Here is a 19,187-nt window from a genome sequence, read left to right as displayed (position 1 = left end):
AAATCTTTAATCGTACATTTATCACACTTCACCCATTCTCTTTCTTTTCTTTTCCACTACATGTATCATCATGATTTTTCGAATCTTTTTTCCGAATATTCATGTTAGCCATTCCTCGTCATTTATGTTAGGACATTGTTGACAATAAATTTACAACTGTATAACATTGGTGAGTGGAGGGGGATATTACTTTTGTTTGTGGTGGTGGACCTGCTCATCGCAAAAGGCCACCGCCGGAAGAAGATGCCCCCCCACCCATTGGCTGCCTCTCGACGCCCCAATTTGGAGGCCTTACGCCAATGGATGCTCAGTGACAATCTGTCACCAGAATGGATTCTCAATCCGGTCCACCCCACTAACGTTTACAAACAAGGCTGTACTATTCAAGTGCCTAGACCGTTGATTAAGAAGGAGCCCGTTGATTAAGAAGGAAAACCGGGGTACCGTAAGCGATGGGAGTGGTGTCCCACGCTAGGGAATTGGATTGGAGGGGACCTCGTCAATAACACAGCCAATCTTTTAATGGGACTTCCTGATTAAAGAGTTTAAAAGGGCCCCTTCTGTTACTCAAATTGTAAGAAAATTTTTCTGTATAATTAATCAATATTATTATGATAATATATAGTACAATTTCTGCCTATTTCGTATTTGTGCCTATAATGTCAAGCAGCATATTCTAATGAATTTAACACGAATCCACCAGCGCCATCTATTGGCCGACTCATTATTTATTAAAAGTATACCATCGATATACGATAGGGCAGCGTATCGAACCCGACAAGCGTGGCGTAATCGTATACTTGGACCGTCATGTAGCCGATTCGTATGATAAATGAATTGACTGAGACAGCCCCTTTTCACAAGGACTATAGGTTCCATCCGTGTCCGTTAAATGAGATGGCCGCAGAGGGGTAAGGGAAAACATGAGTAATTGACACCATTTTTACACAGCACCTAAGAAACGAATTTTATTACACTGTTTTGAAACTTAATCAAATGATCGTACCTTATGTTAGTTATTACCAACAACACTGAAATATTATATCAGGAGAAACATAAAGCCTGTGACGCAATTTCTTAGACATGAACTTTGTGAGCCCAGATCTTATACATTAAAGTTTCAAGCAATATCTACTATTTTGAAGATTATTAAGTCATATTATTACTGTAAATCAAACAATGTGTAAAGTCGAGGTAAGTAAATGAACCTTTGGCCGCATAACTCGTGACACATAAAATTAATATGTAATTTACAGAATCACGAGGCGTAAACAAATATAAAAATACTAATTTAATGAACGTCGTTAAACAATCAATGTGTAAAGCCGAGGGAATGAAATCATCCTTTGCCGAGAGCGGTGCATAACGTTTGCGCACAATTTTTTTACCGATAACGTTTGCGCACACTTTTCACGAATATCATTTGCGCACACTTTTTACCGATAACGTTTGCGCACACTGCACTATTTGGCAACGCTGCAATGATGCTACGCGTGTCACCCGAAAACCGGAGTTTGTTTTGATCCGGGCGGTCATAGTATCGCTTCATGATAAGAAATTTTTTGCAATGCATTGTCTGGCAATTAGTGACCCAGTCATCTGTCGTTCGCCGTGGTCAGAACATCGCATTTTAAATTATTTTAGCCTGAATTTTTTATTATGTTTTAACTTATGATGACGTGTTTTAAAGTGTATAATATTTTTAATTTTACTTCGGGAGTGCATTGTGCGTGAACTTGTTTGTTTGAAAAAAAATGAGTGGAAATAGTGATTTTAAAGTAATGAAAAGCAACCGGGGTGCCGACATGATACTTTTCAAAAGATATAAATTTCGTAAATTTCGCACTTCGAAAAAAGAAATCACGTGGCGATCTGCCCAAAGAAAGTACTTATTGATTGCTTATTGGAATTTATTTAAATGAAAATTTCCCCTCGTCCGTTTATGAATTATCCGTCTGTTGAATTGTCTTATCACGAAGCGATACTACTGACGCATCATTGAAGCGTTGCCAAATAGTGCAGTGTGCGCAAACGTTATCGGTAAAAAGTGTGCGCAAATGATATTCGTGAAAAGCGTGCGCAAACGTTATCGGTAAAAAAAGTGTGCGCAAACGTTATGCAGCCGCCGAGAGAACTCGTGTCACATAAAATTATACGAAGCGTAAAATATTAATAAATACTACAATAATGGCCGTCGCTTTTATGTGAGGGAGAGGTTCCATTAAAGAGTTTCCAATTTTTATGTCAGACCCATTTTCCTCATGATATTAAGTAACACCTCTCGAGTATTAATTCGGGAACGACATAAACGATGTGAGCCAAATTCATCTGAGTAATACCTTCAAAGAAGTAACTATTATTTATATTGATGTAAAACAATTCCATTACTGATGATTTATTGGCGATAGAAAATAAATGGCTGCCCTATATTTTACTCGTATGAATATCTACTGTTGTGAAATTTTCTCACAAATGGTTGGATACTTGGCGAGGGTGTACTGGGGGATAATGAGGTGAACTTTCTCCTGTCGATTTGTTGAGGAGAAATCGGATACGTCGCCTTTACATAAAGAATCCTGAAGAAGGTAGTGAATGTCTGAGGAAACATAAAACGGCCTAATATTTCGATCGCAATCTGTCATTATGAAGTTTGAGCGTTTGGGGGTGCTTCATTCCTATTAAGAAAGAATATTCACGAATTCGCAACTGTCTTAAATAACGTAAATTGGAAGTAATGTGGGACTTCTACAAAGGTAGATCATAATTCTCCGTGGGTGGAGTCTGCCGTAATATACGCAACTTACCTCCATGACTTGTAAAAGAAAACATGAAACGACCTCACTGACTTACGGAATCATGAAGAAAAAATTATATTTAGGAAATAAAAGCAATTAATATAGAAATAGGAAATAATATAATGTAAGGGTGTGGGACATCTCGATGGATTATAAGAAGGAATATCCACGATTTTCAATAGTCGAAAGTACTATATAATGAAGACGTCATGAAATCCAGATATGACGTTAACGAGATTTTCAATTATGAATAATGAAGTGGAATGTGTATTAAAAAAGACGAATAAAGATGTGAAACATTATACAGGGTCTTCAAAAAGTTCAGCTCCCCCCCTGTAACTTATGAACGGTTGCACCTAGCGAAATGAAATTTTTACAGTGTTCCTAGGTCAATAGGAACTACTTTTGGGCGTACTCAAAATTTGGGGGCGGCGCCCCCGGGCTGCTGGGCGGACCCCAACTCAAAATTTTCAAATAGCAACCCCCATTTTTTATGGCATTTTCAGAAAGAGGATAAAAAAAGAAAATTTTTGAGCTATTGTGAAGATCTCTACGATTTTTTTTCGCCGAGATATTCGCGATCAAAGTTTAAAATAGTAGGCCTATTTCCAAAAAATCGTGTGCGCCGACCGAAAAATCCTAGGCAACCAAACTTGTGCTTCAAATGTTCAGAATTACACGCACTTTCAAGAAAAATTGAAAATTTCGACTCTGAAGGTCGCAGGCCGCCCCCTCCGGCTACTCCGCGGGCCGCGCTCCCCCCCCCCCCCCCCATCAAGTAACTTTGGAACGTGGCCTGCGACCTTCAGAGTCGAAATTTCCAATTTTTCTTGAAAGTGCGTGTAATTCTGAACATTTGAAGCACAAGTTTGGTTGCCTAGGATTTTTCGGTCGGCGCACACGATTTTTTGGAAATAGGCCTATTTTAAACTTTGATCGCGAATATCTCGGCGAAAAAAAATCGTAGAGATCTTCACAATAGCTCAAAAATTTTCTTTTTTTATCCTCTTTCTGAAAATGCCATAAAAAATGGGGGTTGCTATTTGAAAATTTTGAGTTGGGGTCCGCCCAGCAGCCCGAGGGCGCTGCCCCCAAATTTTGAGTATGCTCAAAAGTAGTTCCTATTGACCTAGGAACACTGTAAAAATTTCATTTCGCTAGGTGCAACCGTTCAAAAGTTACAGGGGGGGAGCTGAACTTTTTGAAGACCCTGTAGAGAAAAAAAACGAATGAAGAAGAGAAACGTCAAGAGGATTAGTGTATAGTAAAAGTGAAAGTGGTAGCATCCAGATAAAAACAATCAATTTCTTCTTCCAGTTCTGCTGGTGCTCCTTTGGCTTTGGCTTCTTTCCCGTATCGGTTTATTTTTAATCGCCTGTCCCGTAGTTTTGCAAAAGTGACTTCGCCTGTAGTCTAGCACTTGTCTGTAAGTAAGAAAAGAACATTGATTACACAAGGAACTAAGGAAACTTATGCATATATACGTCTTTATAAGAATGCAATGGAAGACAGTCTTTACCTTTCGTCTGGTGTTGAGGCCAATATCTTGAGGCGACTTGATGACGGGGCTTGCTATAAATTCCGAATCTTTTAAACGGTTCCGCAGTGTACGGTTCCACCGACTTGAAGCTCTCCTTGGAGGTACCGGCCAACATTTGCCTCCGAGTCTTTTTGGACAATTCGTCTAACAGGGTCTTATGGGCCATATCCAGTGCTTCAATGTCTGTAGAGCAGGAGGACACTACCGACGAGGCGGTCGATCCCTTGATGGTACATTTTGTTTTGGACGCTTACGGCGTTCTTTCTTACCACTGCAGAATTATGTTCGTCCCTCCCGTTACCCCTACATCAGCCATCTTATCGAAGAGCAAAGGAAAACCGTGTGAAAAAACCGGAAACAAAATGTTTTCAGGACTGAATTGCTTCCTCTGAGTTGCTCCGAAAATCAGTCTATTCGTGTACGCTGCCAACTTAGCTGCATCCTGCATCTCGAGAGCAACACTGATTAGATTTCGAAATCTCGCGACTTTTTGAGAGGTTGCCCATCGCTCATCTGCTTTCGTCGGATACGTTCTTTTACGGTTATGTTAGTTGATCAATGGGTACTTAACAATATCTGCTCAATTTTTCTTTCTTTTTTCACGGAACATTTCCGACTTGTGAGTGTCCGATACTGAGTGATACTATTTTGCCTCTGTATTCGCGAGATACGTTCTTTTGCGGCCGCGCCAGTCGATGAATGGATATTTAGCAATGTCTATTCATACTTTCTTTCCTTTCTTTTTTTTTTACGGAATATCCTCGGTTTTTTAGTGTCCAACCCAGTGCGAGGCTATTGTACACCTGTTTGCGCCAGAAACGTTCTACACAATTTCTACTCATATTTTCTGGGTGCAAATGTGCGAGATTGTTGTCAGTATGCACTCAGTGATATTTTATCTTGATTTGTCTCTTGGTTTCCCCAGTCGCTCACTTGGAGCGCTCTGTTTGTTTTTTTGTCTCTCACTATGATGAGGATGTGACCTCTAGATGTTCCTTTGTTCTCTCTCTCTGCTTTTTGTTCAATAAATGAAAAGCCTACTTTGTGAGATATGGACGATTTTTCATTTCATCCACTGTTTTTAGTTTTTTAGACTTCAACAGATTATGAGACTTAAGCGCTCCGATAACCGAAGAAGTGCGTTCGCAATGGACTTGAACTTGAACTTTCGTGCGTTGTGAGAATCGGTTAATTGGTGGCCCGGTGATTGTGTCTCAGTTCAGCCTATGTGCGTTCTCAATGGACTTGAACTTGAACTTTCGTGCGTTGTGAGAATCGGTTAATTGGTGGCCCGGTGATTGTGTCTCAGTTCAGCCTTTAAGTTGCAGCAAGATGGCAGTAGATAGTGACCTTAAATTCAGCATCCCGAAATTAGATGAAGATAATTATTTCGCGTGGTCGGTGCGAGTGAAAGCGGCACTCATCTCGAAAGCAACGTGGGAGGCGGTGGAGCCAGGATACCCAGCCGGTGCAGTTTTGACCGAGGCGCAGGAGATCAAAAATTCAAAGGCTTTGGCATTCTTGTTACTTGTGGTAAGTGACTATCATCTGAATGACATTGGAGATTGCACGAGGGCTAGAGAGGCATGGGACATCCTCCATGAAGCACATTCCAGTTATGGCTTACTGTGTTTTTGGATAAGCATGCCGCACTGTGCGACGTCTTGATGCAGCCCCTGAGTCATGCTACGCACTTCTTCTGTGAGAATTGGACAAGCGCAATGGGAGGGGGAGGCATCGTTCTAGTCATCCATATTCTAATAGGGAGATAAAAGTTGTAAACCTGAGCCGTCCTAAAAATACTGTAAATTGATCTAGGACATAAACGAGTTTCCAAGATTTTACAATAGCTTGTGATAAATGAGTTGAAATAAACTACATAGTGGCAGAAAAACAATCAGTTTTGTGCAACACACACACCCCTGCTCACACTCACACACATCCTTACCTTTGATCTAAAATTACCCTATCGCTGCTCTACCCTTAAACTATGCTCATTGACCAATGCGCCTTCAAATTTCTGGGATACCAACCCATTTACACTTTCTCCCCGACTGCAAGTTCGCAGACTACATGAGTTCGTTCGCCCATGGAAGAGCCTCTTTCCGCTGCTGAGCTTGGTTGTGAGGTTCATGAAACTTTAACAATGGTTCGTTGTCATACATTCAGCGATGCTCGAGGCGTGTTTGAGGGGGGGGGGGGTCCCCCAAACGCCCCTTCCCTCCAGATCAGAAGGAGGATGTTAGGCGTCAGGAAAATGTTCAAATGCTCCGTTAAAAAAACACGATTTTAAACAGTTTTAAGGTACGGTTACGTTTGCAAGTTGGTTTTGGAAAACCAAACACAAAGTTTTGTTTGTTTTGTAACAAAAGACTCCTTAAATTTAAAAAAAAAAAAAAAAAATCTAAATTTTGCGCCCCTCAAAATGTTGCGCCCTAAGCACCGGAGAGAATATTTGAATATTTATCATGATCATTATCATCGTTGTTATTATTTGGAGCATCATCATCCTAATCATCATCATTATGTACGAAGGAGATTAATGATTTCCAGTTTCATATCGGCTTACCTTCGGGACTCTCCGCCGGTAGCAACGGTCATATTCGAACATTAAGTGCGAGGGCGGTGGAGGATCGGGTAAATGCCGGAGTTTACGGCGCTCTGAATGCACTGTGCATTTACTAACATAAATAATAAAATTAGGTTGGCTAATATAATATTTTTCTACTTTTATGATCTCTAGGCTTTTCGAGATTTATGACCCTCATAGATTTTTCGCGGCGAGCTTCCACTCTGTAAGTTACATTCTCTCGGATATACAAATCCGAGATTATCCGATCCATACGGATACCGTAGTACCTTTGTACGAAACCGATGTCCGACCATGAGATTGATGCAGATGCCAGCACGAGCTGGGCGCCCGGGAGCGACCGAACAGTTTGGGAGACTTGGATTAATTCATCCCGAAATTCCAATGCCGCAAGAATAGCATCGCGGTTTCTGCAAGTGTAAAGAAAAACTTCTAGTCTCCGCGCCTCGACACAAACGCAGGAGGCGGTGATGGAAGCGGTCATTGACCAAGTTGAATCATGGGAATATGATGCGAGCGCTTTCTCCGCTTTCAAGTTCGTAAAGCTGCTTTGTCTGGTTTTTCAACAAATGATTAACGCATTCAACTTTTATAACTTCACGCCCATACGGCACTTTCTCCACGATGTGGCTAAACATACTGGGATCACCATCGCCAATGATTTTTTATAGCGGAGACCATACTTCTTCTGGAGGAACCTCCATACTTCCTTGTGGAGGAACCCCTTCACAATGCTGGATGCCTCCATTGCAGGAGTAAACCTGTCCAGTTTTGGTAGCAAGTGTGGGGCGGCCATGCTTTCCCTTGTCGCTGTGCAACCTTGCAGATGTAGCAGCACCTGTTACGCACGCCAAGATAGAGCAGCTTACCAGTCTCCTTTCCGATGATCACGGCGCAGCCGGATTTCGCTGTGTACCGGTGACCATAGCTTCGATCCAACCAACCTCCGTCCACATAATCCATCGGCGCAGCCGGATTTCGCTGTGTACCGGTGACCATAGCTCCGATCCAACCAACCTCCGTCCACATAATCCATTCGTCCATATGGTAGTGGCCTCCGCCATTGGCCATTGTAGCAATAACTGCTGCTCCATTCACTTCCTTCGAATCGCATGTGATGGTCTCAATGCTTCACTCCTGATCGCAATATTCACAAGCGAAAATTAGAATGCTTTTGAAGCCACGTATTATCTCTCTCTGAAGCGAGAAGTGGCAATTTCGATTCTTCTCACATTCATGGCCCTCCAACGTCCTGCTCTCGGTCACCAGATGTGCAATGTCTACAACACGCCTATACTTCAGTGCATCAATGTTCTTATCCAAACCAGCTGGTCTGCAATATTCCACTGGAATGATGTGTCGCTCTACCTCTGCATCTCTGTAACGTAGAAAGTAATTTTATGAGCTAAATCTGATGAACAAAAAATCTTCCGTGTTCTCTAAAAGTCAGAGGTGTCAATTCCATCTGACAAACGCATGATTAAGAGGACAAGTGAGAAAGCAAGTCAAATCTATTGAAAACAAGTCAAAATCTATTTCCTCGTATTCTTGTCTTTTCCAATCAACAAACAAAATTTCAACTATCGGGCTGCTCATAGCCCTCGTTCTCTGATACAATTTCCATCGCGATCTGAAAATATCCCCTTGGTGCACTTAGGGGTGTAGAACTGTAGAATCTGGACTGGGCTACTGAAATGTAAAAATATATAAAGTACCTACTTCACAGAATTGGAATTTCTTTTTGTCTCATTCTATAAGCATTTTGGTAGTTCATTCTTTTACCTTTTCACAGTTGCACTGGAAACTGAAAAACATAAAGGCTTCAAACACTCATTTTTCATGTTTGTTGCTTGGATTTCACAATACAATCATGTTATTACATTGAAGCTAACAGGGTTTACCTACAGCTTAAAATTTGGAGGCTTATAAATATTTACCACAAGGCTGGTGGAAAAAAACTCACCCTTGGCAGGTGGTGGCCCCTCGACAGTTTTTACCATCTCATCAGCGAGCGCAATCATCTGTAACTAAACGGATGATGGTATTATTGTAAAATGGTTTTGTCAAAATATCACATTGGCAATTTTTAGAATAGCTAGGCAGAATTTATGAATTGAATATCAGTTTAATTGAGGCTCAAAAATGTATGCAAGAGAAAAGGAGACTGTTGGTTTATTTACATAAGACTTGAAAAAAAAGAAGAAGAAGTGACTGCTTCCAATCAAAGACAATCCTTGAAACCAAAAGGCATTTATTGAATTAATAAAGGTACCTACTAATGAGGGCTGTTGTGGACAAGCAGTACTGGACATTGTACATTTTATTGACTTGGAAACTGTACATTCATCACACAACAATTTGAGAGGTAGGTACGTATAATTGTTTTGCCCTCATAACATTAGGAAATGCACCAATGTAAATCATAATAAACTTTTCTTTCAGTTTCTTCAATGATATATTTTGATCGGGGGGGGGGGGGGGTGTTAATAATTTAGAATTGGCAAAATACACAGACGAGAAAAATTGCATCACGCATAATCTAACATTTATTGCAAAAAAATTTATTCTAAAATGTATTACAATAATATCGCAAGCGTAACTAATGAAATGGGGATGTTTTTTCCCCCCGGCAGATTTTTTCTTTTCAATGAAAAAATAACTTGTAGTTTTTGAATTGCATTTCAAGTTTTTACAATAAAAATTGTAATAGAATTTAATACAAGAATATCATAATGAAATAAGCTTAAACTAATTTTTCTCAAAAGGGACGGTCGTGAATGTACATGAACAAGGAGTATTCTTGTACAGTGTGGATCTTATGGGTTCTTTTTCCTGGTGCTCAGAATTTCCTGCTCCTTAGCTATTTTCACCAAGCGGGAACCTGTCGGCCGGAGCCGCGTGAAGGCCGCCAGGGCCTGCGACGCATGGGTAGTCATGGGAGAGTCCTGAAAAAAAAATGGACAAATGTTCTAGTTGCAAATATAAATTCGAGAAAGGTGATATTTACTACAATATCAATAATGAAATCAAAATATTGCACGCCGAGAACAAAATAGATCCGACAAAGGTTGTTACCTTGTTCTCCTCGCCTGTGGGAGAATCCTGCGCTGCAGGGGGGGCCTCCAAAGCTGTGGGGGGGGGGGGCTCCAGGGTGGTGGGGGATGCCTGCTCTTCAGTCAACACGTCCTCTTCTGCTCCCTAAATTGGAGGATACAATTTCGAAAAAATTAGTTCCTTAAATATTAAAAGGTTCAAAAGACCGCCACCTGCACATAAATAACCGACAAAAGAAAAAACTCCTATTAGTAGCCGCATCCATTCCAGTAAAGACGTGAAACAAGAGTACACGTAACTCCTCCACCACGGACGTACGTTGTACGCTAAACACCGTCAGTAATAATAGATTTACCGATTCACTGCTAGCGGAAAGCCGGTCCAGGACTCCCTTGACGTAGGCATGGCAGGCTTCCAGAAGGTCATAAGTAGCCCGTTCAGGGGGAAAAAGGAACATATTTCTCTCTTTTATACTGCAGATGCAGGGGGGGAAATTTTATTTTTCTGTATGAAGGATAATTTATTTTTTTTTATTTTTTTTTTTTTATTGGTTCTGCCGTATAGAACTCGACAGACTTAAAGCTTTCTTTGGAAGCTGATCCAATCATTTCCTTTCGCATCAAAAAAAAAAAAAAAAAAAAAACTGTGGAGCGTATGTGTATCCGTTGCTGTAGTAAGTCGAAAATGAAATAATAAATATTAAGGTAAGAAATTATCTATAATAAATGTTCGGTTCCCGGATGTGGTAAAAAATATTTCATCTTTTTCTACAAAAACTGCAAAGGATGAAATGCTGTTTTGACGTTATCATGAGCATTGTCCATTTGTATACGTTCAAGGGAAATTATGAAAATTCTCTGTGTGACAATAAATTTTCAACTACTACGAAAGTATTCTTCTTACTTGCCTTTTATTTACCATACATACAAAAAGAGAATGCATTATTCCACCTGCTAGGTACATCATAATGAGAGCGTTCATGAACAAGCATCCGCAAGTTCATGTACAACAATGCATTGCTCCCCCTACGAGGAACATCAGATTGTGATTGTTCATGAACAAGCATCAGGAAGTTCTTGATCAAGAGGAAAATTTCATTCCCTTAATTATTACTAATTAAACTTGGCAACGTTCAGAGAAAAACGAGCATATAATAATACGTACTATTGTTTAAATTAATTCTATTACAAGGCAGTACTCCGCGCTGGACTCCTTTAAACCAATTATGATTGCTTCCAATAATTCCACCAGTGTGTCAATTGTCAATTTATTGTAATCAGTTCTGTTGACCACCAAATTTTTTTCAATCGATATGGCAATGCTTCGCAGGGTCCGGCTTCTTTTGACGGTTCGTTTAACCCAGTTCTTCAACTTTTTGAAGGGCTTCTTTGGATTTCTATTAATAGAAATCGCAGAAACCTTCGTTGCATAGGACGCAATTGTTTCGCTAGTTCCTTTTGTTGGGGTTGTTAGGCTCTTCCCTTCGGTGCAGCAAAACGACATACGTTTCAGCGGAGCAACCGAAAGTATGTTTCCCACTACAGCGAAGGGAGGGCGCGCCCCAATCGACTGTAACTGCTCGGCGAGTTTATTTTCTAATCGGAAGCAAGTATATCCGAGCCTGTTTATGAGGCACATCGCCTCATCATCGTATACATACCACCTGAAAAGTAATGATATTAGTAAAAAACTTTTTGCCATAATTGTCAATAACATATATTTGATGATATTTGAATTGAAAGAAACTTACTTTGTGGACTCGGCCATTGGTTTTGTAGGTCCGGTAGTAGTTGGTTTGAATGTCACCGGCTCCTGTAATGGATTTTCTGATTCTGGTATGGCTGAATCCGTCGGAACCCCTGTTGCATCAGGTTCATGGGATGGGCCTGCCTCCAATATGCCAGAAAGTGTAGGGGTACCTATGGTTGCTGCAACTCCTGATTCTACAGGCGTTGAATTGTATGGGAAATAAGAGGAACCAGATTGATCCTGAAAGCAAGAGACATCCCTATGAAATTGTGGTAATTAAAAAGTTGTGTTGAATTTGTCTTAACATGTAGCCTCTCCCCTCGAAGTTATCTTTTTTTTTTTATAATGAAAAGTTCAAGTACTGCAAAAAGGTTTCTCCTATGAAACAATTTATATTCCAACTAGACAAGTTATTCATTCTCTCGTGAAGGTTATAAATTGTTCAAGTACTGCATAAAAGTTTCTCCTATGAAACAATTTATATTCCCACTGGACAAGTTATTCATTCTCTCGTGTAGGTTATGAATTGTTCAACTACTACATGAAAGTTTCTCCTATATCCACTCTCGTTAACGTCAATGCAACTCTCAATTTGTTTGCATTGGACCGTTGTTTCTTGCAATTTTTACCTCTTCTTTCAGCACATAATTTTGAACTAACTCTTGGCATAATTTTAGACGTCGACATCTACCCTCCCTTACGGTCCGTAATTCGTTAGTGTAATCGATGGCACCGTTTTGGGATATACTTGTTTTTTTGGCATGACGACAGAAAAGCAGACTAAAAGGCCCCGGAATCCTTTTTGCAAAATAGAACGCGAGTAGACACAGTGGAAGGGACTCACGGAGGGTGCCCCCACGGTTCGTCTAGGGGAAGTCTAAAGAGCAAAACCTTCTCTAATGTACATGCAGCGCTGTGGCAAATTTGGTGCACCGTCCTGTACTTGATTTTTACGGACAACGATACGTTGTTTTTGCTGTGCTGCCGCCCGGCAAGCCGACATTGACGGGGGACGGTTTCGACGTAAAATGTTACATCGTTGCCGTGATAAAGAGACGCGTTTACCTTGTAGATGAGGCTCCTATCAACGGATGCGTACACGGCTTCTGTCAAATCGGGACAAGCTTGTATGTTGTATGCAACCCTAATTGAGGGTACATTTTCGACTTCTCCGAACGTCCACTTAAGGAGGATGTCGGTGTTATCTTCTAGACCTGTATTTTGACGCTCGACGATGGCACAAAGTAAAGCGTCAGAAGGAGTAAATTCGGGAAAAGCGCTGTCAATGCGTACGGATTCTGCGACAGCAGCTACTTCTGACGGGTCTTCAGATTTCCTTCCGGAGATGACCCACCATGCGGTTCCCAGTTCCTGTGAAGACGTGGATCCAGTCCGGATATGTCCGGCGCTTTTGGCATCTTGCACTAGATGCGCAAAATTGGCTAAGATGTTGTAGTCCGCTCGAACTTGTAGTCGGTCTGCGGCCTGTCCTGGGTTGTCTTCTGGTCGAGGAATAAATTTGAGTGCGCCTCCTTGTCCGATGTGGAGCCCTATGCCGTTGATTATATCGGCTAAAGCCTTTGGTAACTCTACAGCCTTTGCGATTCCTATGCGGCCTTCTGGTCGGCGACCTGTTAACGACGAATAAACATGATCAATTCTGGCCTTCGTAAAATAGCGGCAGCACACGATGAAATTCGCTTTTGTGATCACGTGAAAACCTCACGTGTTTTTCACCTAATTCATGTATTAAATTCCTCAAGAATGTGTCCCAAGAGGTTAGTGGCATTAATACAAGATCTCATAGTAGTGGCAATGACCAAGCGAAACCTATCGCCAAAATGGGTTCATGGAAGAGATTCTAAAGTGCACAACAAATTAAAATCTTAATTTAAAGTGGTGCTTTAAGCCATCTTTGTTTAGCTCTTTAATTTCCCTTTGACACAACCGAACATTAGCTAAATTATCCAGCTCCTGACAAATCTGAGTTATTGACATCGAATGTGGCGAGTTCTCCAAATCTAGGACAAAATTAAATAGTTTTGTTTGCTCCAAAGCTGCTTTTGTTCCGGAAATTCGCTCACTTCTGAGCGAAGCGATGAGTCGCATCAAATATGGCACATTCCTTTGCCTTGGAGATTAAGTTTTCAGTTTATTCTATTTTTATTTTATTTTCGTTTTAGAACACAAGAGCTGCAAGGGTACGGTATACGTCAAGCAACAGGAAGTATAAAAAGAAAATTTTACATTTCAGTTAAGCACAAAATATCACAATTAACAAGGCTCCAAATAACAGAAAAAGAACAGAGAAGGATAAGGTATAAAATAGAAAAAAAAACAGGACAGCTTTTCTTTCAGAAGGGTGTCCAAATTGACGCCTTTCAGCAACCCATCGACACTGAAAAACGCATTTTTGAGGAGATATTGCAAACGTTTTTATAAAAACGAATTTACACGGCCATCTTGAAATTTATTCCCAAGGAAGGGCATTCATTTGGATCGATGACTGCGCGTTGTTTAAGTCATCCTGACCATTGAATGTTTTATGCTTTTATATCTGCTATCCTACAAGTGGACAGGAAAGAGATCTTCAGGATTAATGAAGTTGGTAAAGTTTCTTATGATTTATTACAATTTCGTTTTCGAACGTTAGCGGGCTCCGGGTGCTTTCGGCGATGATCCTGAGCCTGACGACGGTTCCTAGGTTGCAGGGAGTTCAACAGAGGGCCATCGCGACTTTTCCCCCTTGACCTTAGTTTTGTATTTGAAGTCTTGAAATCGCCATGTGCGATTTATAGAGGCCTCCTTACGAGCTGTTACGGCTGTGTCCGGTTGGGCAAATGGGATTCATCTTCATCATCATCGGAGGCAGCAAGTGCGCGAGCGTCGGAAGCTGAAATGAAGTCAGACCCTTGATCTGGCGGAGGAGTGACCGACCTTGGTGGAGTCTGAGGCTCGCAGAGGAGTTGTGGAGGCGGCGTTATCTACTCGATTCAATTTGCGTCCTTCCGTTATTGTCTCGTAAAATTCCGTACCAGATACACCCCTGAAAGCTCTAAATTTGACAAATTTAACCTGAAAATTTGCGGTGTTAGTGAACAACTTTATGACCGACTCCCCTTATTGACTCGATGCAATTTACGTTATTTGGTTACCTAGTGAAATTTTCTTCCAGATACACCCCTGGAAACTCTGATTTTGACGAATTTCACCTGAAAATTCGCGGTTTCAGTGAAAAACCTCATGTCCGACTCCCTTATCGACTCGATCCAATTTGCGACGATGAGCACCCCCGCTCCGAAGGGTCGTCGCAGAGACGAACCCGCCCCTGGAGGCGGCTCGTGTCAGACGGCGATTACGCGCCCGACTAATCGGTGCGTTTGAGGCCGGGCAAGGAGACAAAATGGACGTAGTTCTGCCGAACGGAAGTTAACGCATTAAGAAATGAGCCCTGATACCCTTAAGAATATATGCAAGACAGGGCTTACGCCATACTGCAGATAGTTCTGTTTGACTGAAATACGTCCGAATGAGATAACGGAAGGCGGGACGGCGGTATTCAATTTAGCACATTTTCAGGAACATGCAAATTACCGGTGGGATGGGCGGCCACCGCGTCGCGTGCCTCGTGTCATTAAACGGGAGCGTTTTTAACAGGAACTCCACACTGCTGTGCTCGGGAAAAACGTCGTATGAACCGTCAGGTGTCGCCAAATTTCCTTTGATTATATAACGCGAATTCTCTGAATATTTTCCTTCTAATTTTTCAGATAATTATGTTCACAATTTTTTGTAAAGTTTCTGAAAATTTCAAGGAAAGATATTCATGACATTCCGCAGAAATAACCGTTTTGTCGAGGCAAGTGTTGAAACGACATTTCTCCTCAGCACGGCGCGGCGTGGCCAGTGGCGTGGCGTGAATGATCGATTATCGATATTTTTCCATTTGAAGCTATGGGTAAGAGTCGATTATTAAGGTGTTCGTTACGAACACCCCGTTTATAGATCCTTTTCTACTGGTTTAACTGGCAGATCATTCGGTATATCGCAAAGCACGCCACGCCACTGAGCGTGGCTTCGAACAAAATGAGGGGAGTCAAACCAGGCAATATATCGAATGTCCCGGTAAATTACACCCGTTTACGATTTTGGAGTGAAACTCTGTGTCGGAGTCTCAGCGCCAAAAAACCGCAAGTGCTATGAATGCAGAGTGGAATCTACACAATTTCTGGAAGTTAAGGCACTTAACTTTTAGGATCGATTTAATCCATGAATGTCATCGTTTTTTTTCAAAAATGATGAAAAGTATGCAATCAAATTTCCAAAATTAGGGTACACTAAAGAGTTTTTCATAACTAGGTACTTACTCTCGGAAAGTTTTGAATGATATAGTCAATGGAAACGTCAGTACAGTTGCTAGACATCTTGAAAAAGCCCATCTAAAGAAGAAATGTGACCCATGAAATTTCACGTTTCTGTGTTTTTTCTCGCACAAATTGACTCTGCTAATGTATAGCTCCATTGGATGGCGTCTCATACACCGGTCTCACGTCAACTCTTGCTTTTCTTATGATTTTACTTTTCTCTTTTGTCTTAATTTTGGCGTAGTATTGTCCCTTTCTTCAGTATGGTGAGGCGTGAACAACCGACTTTCGATATTTCCCCAATTGCAGGTATGGGGAGGAACCGATTATTGAGGCGTGCGTTCACTGGAAGAAAAACAAACATTGGATCTAGTGTCCAGAATCTTAAAAACATCGACAAGAAAAAGTACTCTTGATTCAATCAGAATCTAGCTTAAATCAAGTACCAAGCCTCTTAATTTAAGCGGATTTCGTTTTGATTCAAGCATAAATCCGATTGAATCAAGAGTATTTTTTCTTGTTCATGTTTTCAAGAGTCTGGACTCAAGATCCAATGTGGTTTTTTTCCAGTGTTGCGTACAGCATGTACATAGATCCTTTTCCATAGGTTTAAATCGCAGATTAGTTGATTTATTGCAGAACACGCCACGCCGCTGCCTTCCGTAACTAAAATGCATCATCCTCTTCGGACGATTTATTTTTACTGGGGTTTAATCGCGTGTATAATTGAAAATGAAATGTTTAATGAGACTATAATATGGATCGCGCTAAGCAGAATGGATCCAAGCCACACCATCTATTTTCAAAATTAAATTGGGCAACTAAATTTTTTACATGAAAACGGCTGTGCGAATTTTTGTGCAAATTTCTGTGAATGTTTTGCTTGTTACGGAGCAAATTCATTTCAATTTTCAAAGGAGTCCGCACTAACGTTCTTTTGTACCAAATTAAATCTCCCAGTTAAATTTGGCAATAACTGATGTGGCGCGCTTCCTTTCTGCTAAACGCTGTCCATATGCAATATTTTCTACATTTTGTGTGTGTTTCTTTGCATGGCAGAATATTGCATAGGTGGACCCCTTGGAACACCAACACTCCTTGAGAATGCTGTTAGAGGACCAAATTTTGCTGTTAAGAATTTATCTGTCTTGATCAATGGAGAAAGTACGTACTCGTATGCATGTGTTATTTTTTTCCCCATTCCAAAAATTTTTCTATGGGTGAGCCGTCAATGGTAATTTTTCATTGAAAAATATAATATAGAAAACCAGCTTGCTACGTTTTGATAATGATCAATCCAATTGAGTTAGCGATCACATCTGAATAATTAACCCGGATTCACCAAGGTGCAAGCTTTCATCCGATGAGCAGTGGTTGAATAAGTGTTACTTTGTTACAAGTTTTTGATAAGGTAATGTAAAGAGATTAACGAAATAAAGAAACGGTAGAAACAGGGTATTCAATCAGTGAACTCAAGCAACCAAAAGCTTTTTAGACACCGTTAATAAGAAAATATGTCGATTTTTGTTTATTTGCCGGTCATGCAGGTTAATGTTACTGACGAGTGGGCTATTAAATATTGGAACAACTGATATTCTTACGCAGGATTAAGTCATTTTCACTGACGCATTTTTTCATCAGAAAACCTTCGGGGGCTCGTGACTTTAGACGTGATAGAACTGTAACGTGTCTCGTGTTATTGGAATCAAATTTGAATCAGGATATCTTCATAACTTGGTTTTTTTAACGAAGCTAAAGTCTTAACATTTTTTACCATCGTGGAAACGTTTTCATTTCTCTAATCCTGACCGAATGCTTGAACAACTGGGTTGATACCGCTTGAAAACCATCGCCGCATGGTTTAACTCTCAATAGGCTGTTATCACGTATTGCGATCATACTTCGAATGAACGAATGGGATTATCTATTTTGCTAATCTTTTTAATGCAAAATTTCATGAACTCATTTACTAATTCTCAAATGGAACTATTAAGGAATCGAAGTTATTTAGTGTAGTCCTTGTTAAGGTGAGTGTTCATCAACAAACCAATGAATTATTTAATGCAGCACTTATCGAGGAGTTAATTGTTGTCATTCAACACATGAACCGACTTCTTGACCGGAGATAACAAACGTCCGTTTTTAAGACCGCGTTGTCATCTCTTGCATTTGTAACCACTTAAAAAGAAGGGCAAGGTTACTTCCTTTGCGTTAAGGGAACATTATAAACAGAAATTCTTTGCATTTTTCAAAATTGCAATGCATAACACCTGTCTAAGTTTCAATCATGTTCGCATTCCCTCTGAATCAAAGTGAGATATCATTCTCAATTTGGTAGAGGTTTGGGTAATAATGTATGGAAGAGACTCTCTAGACGCGAGAAAGGTGATGCGCTCTTTAACGACTCCAACTTTAGAGACCTAAGAAACATTGAAGAGCTTCTATAGTTTTGTCGTAGAGGAGGAGGAGGGGGGCGCAAGTAATATTCCCTGCACACATCACAGAGAGCTCAAAGTAAGCTTCTCACAAAATCCTTTATGTAAGGTCAGACGTCTTCACATCTTTAGTATATTACGTCGAACGATGACCTGCCAGGTGGCAAATGGTTTAATGAGGTCGATGAAACGCTAGGTATTCCAGTTAATTTAAGTTGTTGTTCGTAAACTGCCAAGACAATTTGACTTCGTTCATGATTGTACTTTATCCTTCGGATCTTGATCGGGTCAGTACACAAGTTGCCATCATGATCTGCAGCCTGATTGTTGAAATTTTTCGTTTGTCCGGACGACATAGGTGACATAGGTTAAAAGACGGAGCGGGATTGGTCGGCCATGTCTTATCGCTACTTTATTGTGCCTTTGTCAGGTGGAATGAACGACATACTGTCGGAAACTTACGAGGTGCCGTTAGCTTGTCGTGAGTTGTGCGCAGCGATAAGACATAGCCGACCAATCACGCTCCGCCTTTCTACCTGTGTCATCTATGTCGTCCGACAAACCAAAAGTTTCAACAATCAGGCTGCAATGACTGCATTAATTTTTAGGGCAGCTATGCGTCTACGAAATGGGAACTATTAACCGTGATATAACATTAAA

General features: G+C 40.8%; 1 protein-coding gene and 1 long non-coding RNA gene across 2 annotated transcripts in view; both read right to left on the bottom strand.

Annotated features, from left to right (window-relative positions):
• Positions 1-19,187, bottom strand: part of LOC140225094 (uncharacterized) — a 101,987-nt gene that overhangs the window by 66,420 nt on the left and 16,380 nt on the right. The gene's annotated exons all lie outside the window — the stretch shown is intronic.
• On the bottom strand, positions 9,449-10,103 carry LOC140225164 (uncharacterized). The gene is made up of 2 exons (XR_011900303.1): positions 10,001-10,103; positions 9,449-9,870 (listed from the first exon to the last, which is right to left on the bottom strand). It is a non-coding gene; the product is annotated as an uncharacterized lncRNA (long non-coding RNA).

This window comes from Bemisia tabaci, chromosome 7, assembly GCF_918797505.1.
Source record: "Bemisia tabaci chromosome 7, PGI_BMITA_v3".
NCBI lineage: Eukaryota > Metazoa > Arthropoda > Insecta > Hemiptera > Aleyrodidae > Bemisia > Bemisia tabaci.
The sequence above is the reverse complement of the archived record's forward strand: the minus strand, read 5'-3'. Positions and strand labels throughout refer to the sequence as shown.